Raw genomic sequence first — 9,883 nt, 5'->3', positions numbered from 1 at the left:
CCCCCTTCTTCCTCTGCCAGAATGAGTGAAGTTTAAGTGAATAAAATCTAGGTGTAAAATGTGCGCGGCCTGAGAGCGGTATGCAGTGTGCCGTTGGACGGAAGGCATCAGAGGGTAGCATCCAGTGCCTTAATTTTAAATCACATTTTAGGGTTTCACGAGCAACACCAACGAAGCTTATCTGTTTAGTAGGGTACGTTGTTGGGCTAGTTGGTTCATTTTAGTAAAACATATAAAATAACCCCAAAAAGACAAGGACAAGAAGTATACAGGACTTCTTGTCCTTGCCTTTTTGCGCTATTTTATGTTTTACGAAGCTTATCTGGAATGCCCCGCTGTAGGACTGAGGATTAATTTCGACAAATTGGATAGTTTGATATCAACTTAAATGTCGGTTGCATGGTGCCTTAAACGCAATTAGCCTCCGTCAGATTGCAGGTACCTGTCCCAGGTTTCGAAACTGCACCTGAGTATGCGAAGGCCAACAATTTCTTCTCAAAGCCACCAAGGTGGCCTTATTTTTATTAGTACAGATTGTTGTCTTAAATGGGATTCATACTATTTTGCAGGTGAGTACTTTAGTCTTAATGGAACCTGTAAGAGAAGCCGGAGTGCTTGCGCATTCCGTAGCAGGTCAACAATGCGGAAATTGTGGAGATGAAGTCCCGGTGTTACGGATAGAGAGCAGGAATTGGCATTCATAAATCTTACAGTATTTGTGGATATTTCTTCTCTTTCCGAGCCGTTCATTATGCAGAGCTCAGGTTAGTGGTGTGTCAAGCACCATTTCCCTTAAAGGAAAACTGCAACATACAAGTATTTGCCAAAGCGTTTTAGCGTTTTGTAATTTTGACACGCGTTTATTTTGGCGCAGCTTGCACTGGTGAAGATGCAAAAAGATGCGGTTAATTTGATGTAATTTCCTATAAAATATGACAGTACAATTTTATGTATTATATTCTGAACAAATAGGAAACGCCTTTCGTGCCTCACCGGAGATATTATATAATTTAGCACACTTGGCCGTTTTTGACCTGCCGCCGAAATCTCAGCCTTCTCCGTAAAGGGAAACTCCGCTTCATTCTCGGTTTTTACCAAACACTGCGACTCTCTTTAGTGTCATCTAGAGAGACCGAATGTCAAATATTATAACATAAAACCGCCAAAACGATCACTAAACCGGCCGACAAAAACTGAGACGCGCGAAGTCACCAAAATCCGCTAATTTAGCGGGCGACGTGCGGCGCAGCCAACGTTGTATTTCCGTTGTGGCTGACGTCTGTTGCATACGCAGTTTTTTTCTTGGTATTTTCTTTTCCAGGGAGAGCTTACCGGGCGGCGCTACGGACGCGCTCCACGTTTGAGCAAGCAAAGAGGCGAGCCTACTACAATAAAGATCAGTAAGCAAGACAGACAAAAAAAAAAATGAACGAGAACAAGAGAAACAAAAAGAGGAAGAGAGAGTTGTACGGGATGAGTTTCGCTGACACACCTGCCAACCGGTGCCAACCGACTAGCCGCCTAGATTGCCGCCTACATAGCCTGCTTCGTTGCTGCTTGCGTTACCTGTTCGCCGCCGCGGCTAGGCCCGCCCTCCCTCCTCCCTCCTCGCCCTTCCCCTCGCATCCGCGTCTTTCTTGGGTTACCGGTAGTAGATCACGTGACCCCTTGTATTCCACGTGGATGCGTATGCAACTGACGTTGAGAGTACAATGTTGCCCGGCTGTGCCGAAGTTTCAGTTTCGGTTTGCGATTGTGGTAAATAACAACATCGCACGAAAAATATTTTGCTTTTAATGAAACAAACGGTCTAGGGTTGTTTTGAAGTACTTTTCACGTTTATATCACCCACTATCTCAAAATTTCCGAAATCAAGCGGAGTTGCCCTTTAATAACGCATTTCTTCGAATTTGTTTTCATAATATGTGTTTTATTGTTTGAATAAAACAGGACGCTTAATGAGAATAACAATTATATGCTGATATAGGTACAGTATGCATTGTTTGTATTATTCAATTTTCGGTTGCGAGGTAGGGCGAATTTTCTGGCTGGTATTAGTGTTCGACCGTGTGCACAAAAATGAATTCATAACTTAGCACACACACAAAAAATAAAACTTAAAACACTTAAATCAGTGTGAAGAAATGAAATGTACAGTGGTTAAGAGAGCAATTTAGACCATCGTGATTTTAGCCACACTTGACTTACAGGGATGTCACGCGTTGCCCCGTTAAATATATTGGATAAATATTCGCGCTGAAATTAGCATTAATGCATTTCACCCTACGTGGCACCGCCACGGTACATCGCTTTTCCCCTAAATTTTCCGCGAAGCGTTTCAGCAAATCATACCGTGAAAGCAGACACCGGACCCGCTACCAAACCTACCAAATGACAGCTGTCACCGTACACGAAAGATGAGAACGAAGTGAAATAAATATAATTTTTAATATGATTTTTAATGGCTTCAGGGAAATGAAACATCGCTTTTGGTCCTGAATATACAGTCCAAAGAGATTAGAGTTGTCGCAGCTGCTGTGCTTGTTCCGTGTTAGGGCCGTGTGTGCACAGCAGCCATCACTCAGGAAGGCCGACAAGATCGCTTGCACTCTAAATACTGTCAACAGTCAGCGACAAATCCTGAGCACTTCTTCGAAAACAATACAATATGCAGGTTCCGATACTTACACTCGTGGTGGCCCTTTTAAAAGCGAGAGGCGCAACGTCGTTGCATCAAGAGATGAGGTGGTGCGGTGGACCCCCCTTGAGTAAGTTTGCTAACGACCTGATATCCTTATTTTTGTTTATCAGCGATAGATTAAACAATATGTCTACTGCGTAACAACTATTGTCTACGAGAAACTACGGCTTCTATCTCTGACGTCACGACAGTGATTATAAATTGTCAGCGACAATTTTCTTGATGAGTATATGAAAAACTGTGGAAGATTGCAGTCATCAAGTCCTTATGCCTAAGACGCCAACACCGTCAAAGATGGCACTGGGACATTCCTCTTATTTCCAATAGTGTAGATAGGAGTGATCATACTCAAGATGTCACAGTGATATTTTTTCCAATCGTAAAAGGCCACCCAGGGCGGCCTGTTTCGCCAAACAAAACGCGACTAGCCTACGATGTACTGAGAACCTCTGCGAGTTCAGCACCAGAACCTGTCTCCCACGCAGGGAGACATGATAATACCTATGCTTCCGCAGAGCTATGGTCCCTAGATAGACTCGCTAGTCTTCCGTCCACTGCCCTCCCCCTTCCCCTCGGTGGCTGCTCCGGAAGGAAAGCGCGTGGCGGAATTGCGAGAAATCGGAGCGAAAAAATGCAATAATCACAAAAACAAAACAAAACAAAAAAAACAAAAAAGAAAAAACAAATTGCAGAAAATATGTAGACACAAGCAAATGTTGTGCGCTTTGCAGTTGAATTATTTACACATGTTTCCCTTGAGAAGCCTAACCCGCTGTCGCCTTGCTGCTGTGAATCTGTTCATTGCTTTGGTGTAATGCCTGGAAAGGAGGAACATGAATAAATTGAGTATGATATCTGCTATCGCCACTGCATGGACCTCACAGCCTGACAAAGGTACATCTTTCTTTGCTAAGAAGGCAGAGTAGCCTACAATTATTTTCTCATTAAGCTTGTTGCGACTGAGGAATGTAAAAAGTGAGGAAGGTAACACTTTCAACAGTACGCCGATTGCAGGCAGTGCCCCCTGGAATATCATCCACTGCGCTGCCTTTTCACTACTTGTAGACAGGCGCTCGAAAGGGAGAATAGCCAGACTTTCTAGGGACCGTAGAAGAGCAGTTTCTTCGATAAATTGTTTATGATTGGGGAGGCAGGGCGCTTCTCGGGTCTAAGCGTGGCTCGTGGCTACTGCAACTGTTCCAAGCACAAGCCCGTACAACCTTAGAACGAAAGCGATAGGGAAAAACAGTGCAGCACACGAATTTGTCTACAATGCGTTGTCGCGTGTAAGCGACATTCCACGCTCGAACAAGTGATCGCCGTCTTTGTTTTGTTTTTTCTCTGGGGAATTAAAACGCCATTAGAAATACTGCCGCGGTGAAAACTTTTGTTTGGGGTATTAACCCAAATAGTGTCGTTTGGTTTGCGCCAATTTCCTTTCGAAACCGAGAGAAAAATCGCCGATATCGTGTTCGCGCTGAGATTGCCGAGCACTGTACAGCAGAGAAGCCAGGCAAACGTGGCATTAAGGTCATTCATAGATTTTGTGACTAGGCACGCACTTTAACTCGAGGAAAGTTTATGCTTTCAGATCTTTCTCACAGTTTAGTTCAAGGCGACGCTCAGCTCCACAGATAATGAAGGCTACGATAGACGATATGTGCTTAGTTTTCTACTGCTTCCTTTATTTTTGGTGATGTTCAGTTGAAATGCTTACTTTTCATGAGTTTCTGAATATGGCCGTCCGGTCACTTTTGGTTTATTATATCTACTACTATTGACCAAGAGATGAAATTGAAAAAAGGTGTGTGATTTTCGCGTGCAATCATTCCCAAAGGTCCTGAATACGACACACACTGCGGAGGCGAGTAGACACGCAATGTAGCATTTCTGCATCACATCTCAACTTTGTTCCAGGAATACTCAAAGGAAACCAGAATGTTCCTGCATTAAATGATATAATGAATGATATTCACCATACCGTAAAACGTTGCAACTACTATGCCCCATTCACTCCAAAAGCTGTGGTCACAGTTCTCATACACCACACAGCATACATTTTATAGACGCTGTCCGAGACCTGTTTTTTCCTTTCACGAAAATGCAGTCGCATTTATACAAATACTGTCTGCGGAGATGTCCGAATCATGCATACCTACGAAGCAGGAATGCTTGAAATATGCTTTAGGTTTGCCCACAGATAAATCTGCATCGTGTCTCTAGCAAACCTCTGTTTGGTGCTCAGTGGAATTGCAATCAAAGTCAGCAGCCGACGCAGGTGGCGTGCATATGCTTTTATCTGTCCGGAGAGCAAGCACCATCCACCCGGAAAACGCTGTATTAAAGCGCATCCTCGCGTGCGTGGACTGCTCTTCTCGATCACCTATTTTTTGCGGTATACCTGCGAAAGGTGTCGGGTTGAATAGTCTCGTGTGAGCTGGTGGGACTGACATTACCGCTCGCCTGAAAATGTCCCCACGCGTCAACAGTCTATTGAATTCTAAACTATAAATATGTCTACAGAGGAGACGCTGTTCTTTACTAACGTTTACTGGAGCTATTGCCGCCACCAATTGATTCACTTCCTTTCACCGCCTGACCGCTCACTCTCCGCGTGGCTTACGGGAGCTGATCACTTGGTAAGAGATAGACGTATGCCCGGTTCAAAGGGCACGTAGTTTTTACCGGACTCCCACCTTATGAGTGGATGGACCGTAAATTACAGAAGGATCTGCAAAACATTTGGTATATACTAACAATATGCAAAATGTACTTCAACACTTACACGCAGTATGTTTTCGTTGATTACATTCGAAGTGGATGAAAGAGAACGGCCTGAATAAATGCTCTTGTTTCTTTCAGACCCAGTTGAAACAGCTAGAGCAGCCAGATTCGTAACCAACGGGTTTTTATCTTGCAAAGACGTCATCATCAGACTCAACATCAAGCCTTCCATCGTTGAGGTGAGTCAACTGGACGTAATGCCAGAATTAACATACTTTATGGGATTACCTCGAGTTTCGATAAAATAGACCATTTTCCAAAAGTGCCGCTTGACTAGGTTCTGGTATAAAATCACGTGAAACGTTCTGCAGCGAGCATGCGCACTCCATCGACTAAGAAAGCTAAAACCTGCCGACTCCATTGAGCTGCGGAGACCTATATTGGGCTCTCCCAGAGTACGTGTTGTACCTATTTTTTTTTAATCATGAAATGTTTTAACAGCACCCTCCCAACCCCACGTTTTGTCTGTCCGGCAACCTAACTGTCCGCGTATTTACCGCTGTATTTCGCGGGATAACTAAAGTGCTGTTAAGGTCACATGACGTCAATTGATGTCACGTGATTGGACGTCATGTGATATTTACACCAATTAAGTTTCCCCACAACAATAAGCGGGTAAATTGATATCATGTGATGTGACGTTACGTGACCTAAACACCAATGTTCGGTTTCTCCGCTAAATATGACTGGATAATCGGTGTAATGTGACCTAAACACCTTCAGAGTCCCCGCTAAATTTAGCGCGGAAAGTAACGTCACGCAACCTGAATATACGGGACATGTACATAAATGCATTTTCTCCGCTAAATATAGTATGATCTCAAGTTTATTCTGCAAGTAACCGTGAATACTTAGCCTGCCCTTTGAACACTTGTGCAATGACGTGGGAGTGATCTAAACAGTACTCGATAACCCACCCTCTCAGAGTATCTCGAAATGTTTTGAATATATTTTTAGTTAGTGTGGTTTACGATTATTTTATTTCCACAAGAAAGCGAAGCGCGATCATAGTGAAAAAAGTGCGCGGGAAGCAGATATCGGTGTTGGAACACGTGTTGTTATAGAGAGGGCAGAAGCAAATCATGCAGATGCAGATGACCGGGAGGCAGACATGCCTCCCGGTCCGAGCGGACGCAATTTCTATCGGCTTCGTTGGGTACGGTGTTCTCCACCGGCTCTGGTGGCCCTAGGTCTCCACTGCCGGCGGTCACCGACAACATGGCCTCCCCTTAAGTGATTTAGAGCTCATCAATACCGGTTTCGTGTTGGTGAGTGCAAGTTCGCTGGACTTGCGAATTTTTTTCCTGGCAGCCGCTTTAAGCCTAGCAGAAGCCCGGCGCGCCGCGAGCCGGTTCCATCCCGGTAGCGGCCGTCCTGCTCGGCCTGCCGATGATGAGTCTACCTGCCGCACCGTTGGCTTCACAAGACCAACTTTCGGCGAGGCAGGAGGACCACAGCCGCAGAAATTCGATAAAAGGGTACCATCCGGCGGCGATGGAGTATAGCTTCGTAGACCCTGCTTGGCGGCAGAGCCGCCCCGTGGAGGGAACAGTGCTACGCGCTGACAGAGCCGACCTGAATAACCCAAGCTGGGTATCGAAATTACGGCTCCGAGATCGGAAGTCCCGGCAGCAGGACCGAACGTCTCCAACACCACCCATACCAGTAAGGGAGGCTGATGCCGACATTACGAAGTTCCGTAATCTATCAAGCTTGCGCCATTATCGCTCGAAAGTGGTAGTCGAGCCCAGGCGGACATTTCCAATTCCAATTCAAATTCAAATTCTTTATGGATCTCTGAATCAGAGAAAGGAGGCACTAAAGAAAGCAACTGACACGCTGCTTGAGTAGTCTCTTCCCCCCATAGCACGCCAGGGAAGAACAAACATAAACGTAAAGACACTAGCATTTCACGTATTCATTATAGCATGAGAAATACATCATCTCTAGTGCTAAAGAGAAGAATGTGGAAATGGGAAAGAAAAAATAAACGAAACAGTATGTCAAAAATAACAACACGTCCAAAACGCATAGAATCGTGTTACACTAAGCTTTCTCATTTTTCTTTTTTTTACATGGAAGTAACCATTATACAAAAAGTGAACATATTTGTCTGGCGGACATACTGAAGATACCTATATCGAGTGCATAACAACGATTCAGAAGATGGGGGAGGGTACATTTTAACATCTGATTCCCATAGTTTGTTCTTGAATGTGACACTATCCATATCTCATCATTACGAGTTGGATAATTTGCTTGTCTAAGTTCAAGTTGGGAAATTTATAGATACATTTTTTCGTTCGGTCTAAAAGCCCTTTTGTAGGAAAGTGCAAGTTTATAACTATAGTGATTTGGAAGGTGTACGATATTAAATTTATGAAATAATGGCTTGGTATGACTATCGTATGCTTCATGACATAAACCTCCAATTCTTTTTTTTTTAAGATTCTGTATTTTTGAAGATTTGTCGCGGTCGTGTTACCCCATACTAAAAAGCGAGAGTTGTAGTATGTGTAAAAAGGGACTTGTATTTAGGTAGCATAAGAGAAATGGGAATCAGATTTCGATATTTATATATAACCCCAACAACCTTTAATAGCTTATTACTTATCCGTTCCACAGTTTCGTCCCAACACAGGTATTAATTAAATATTATTCCCAGTACTTTTACATTTTCGACTATATCTATTTTACCAAGTGAAGGAATAGTCATGTAGGAACATTTTGTATTACGTGATCTGAATAGAAGGGCTTTAGTTTTATTTACATTTATTTTAAGAAATTTATTATCGTGCAAGCATTGAGCTTATCAAGCTATTGATTTTCCTATTGTATAATTTCTTCAGCGTCGTTCCCTGGAAAAAGAGAGATGTCCTTTGCATATATGATGCAGCTACCGCTATCATCAATATTTTCTATATCATTGATTGATATATAAATTAAAAATGAAGTGGCCCCAGTATACTGTCTTGAGGCACGCCTGCTGTTAATTTCTTGAGATCTGATCTATTTTTATTGATTCCTGCACACTGATAGCGGTTTTCAAAGTAACTTTTAATAATCTCTAGAGCGACACCGCGAACACCTAACATGTATAGCTTTTGAATTAACGTTACGTGATTGAGGCGATCGAATGCTTTAGAAAAATCTATAAACACTCCGAGTGTGACCACCTTATTTTCAATATTATTTAGAATTAATTATTTTTCCTTTCACAGGGCGAGTTCAGTAGAGCGACCTTTCTTGGGCCAATACTGACAGGGTGTCGGAATTGAAAATTTGTCACAAAAAGAGCATAATCGTTCCTGTAAATTTTTTCTAGGCCTTTTGAAAATATTGGTGATACGGAAATAGGCCTATAATTTCGTAATTTATTTTTATCTCCAGTTTTATGTAAAACTGAAACCTTTGCCACCTGCATTTTCTTAAGGAAAACCCCTGTTTGCAACGCTAGATAAAAATATGTGTCAAACACGAAACAATACACCGTTGTACTTGCTTAATAGGTTTACTTTGAAGTTGGTAAAAATCACTGCTCCTGCTATTTTGTAAGTCTTGAAAAACTGAGTATACTTTAGCTTCATCAGTTGGATGAAGAAACAAACTGCCATGTGTTCTGATTCTCACTTTGTGTACTACGAGGAGCTCCAACAAAGTATTCATTAAATTTTTCTGCTAAAGCCACAGTATTATGCCAATACAATCAATTTTAAGTGTTGTTATCGTATCTATATGCAATTCATTTTTCATTAAACTATTCAACTTCTTCCAGACCGCATCTGAGTGCATGTCACCGTCAAACAAATTGTTGAAGTATGTGTGTTTAGCTTGTCTTAGGGCTTTAGTTACCGAGTTCCGTTGGTTTTGGAAGGCAGACAAATTGGCAACATCTTTTCTAACTACAAATTTATGATAAAGAACATTTTTTTCTTTTTAATTATGTTTAATACTTCAGACTTAACCGAAGGTTTACGGGATTTATGGTGAACTTTATGCAATTGATATAGAAAGCAACGATCATATAATATACTAAATTTTTCTAAAAAAAAAACGTTTAAGGACTTATAAGCCTACACATTTGACAGAACCACTCCCCAGTCCTCAGAGCTCACTTGCGGTTCACATTTTGAAGTTTGTGTTGCGCTTACGTTTCTAAAATAGACATCTTGTGAACTAATTTGCTTCCTCTTAAAGGCTATGTCAGCATAAGCTTTAAGCCTATGCTGACATAGCACCCTAGCATCGAAATTCAGATTGGCGAAGTTATGTTAGGGCCGGTAGCAACGGAGCTACAGCAGGATTACAAGGTTCGACTAGTTGCCGCACAGAATATTCTTATTATCTGTACTAATGATGAAGAGGACGCGGCGCCACTGGAGAAGGTCAGAACTCTAC

The sequence above is a fragment of the Ixodes scapularis genome, unplaced genomic scaffold (assembly GCF_016920785.2).
Source record: "Ixodes scapularis isolate PalLabHiFi unplaced genomic scaffold, ASM1692078v2 ptg000323l_1__unscaffolded, whole genome shotgun sequence".
Taxonomy (NCBI): Eukaryota; Metazoa; Arthropoda; class Arachnida; order Ixodida; family Ixodidae; genus Ixodes; species Ixodes scapularis.
The sequence above is the reverse complement of the archived record's forward strand: the minus strand, read 5'-3'. Positions refer to the sequence as shown.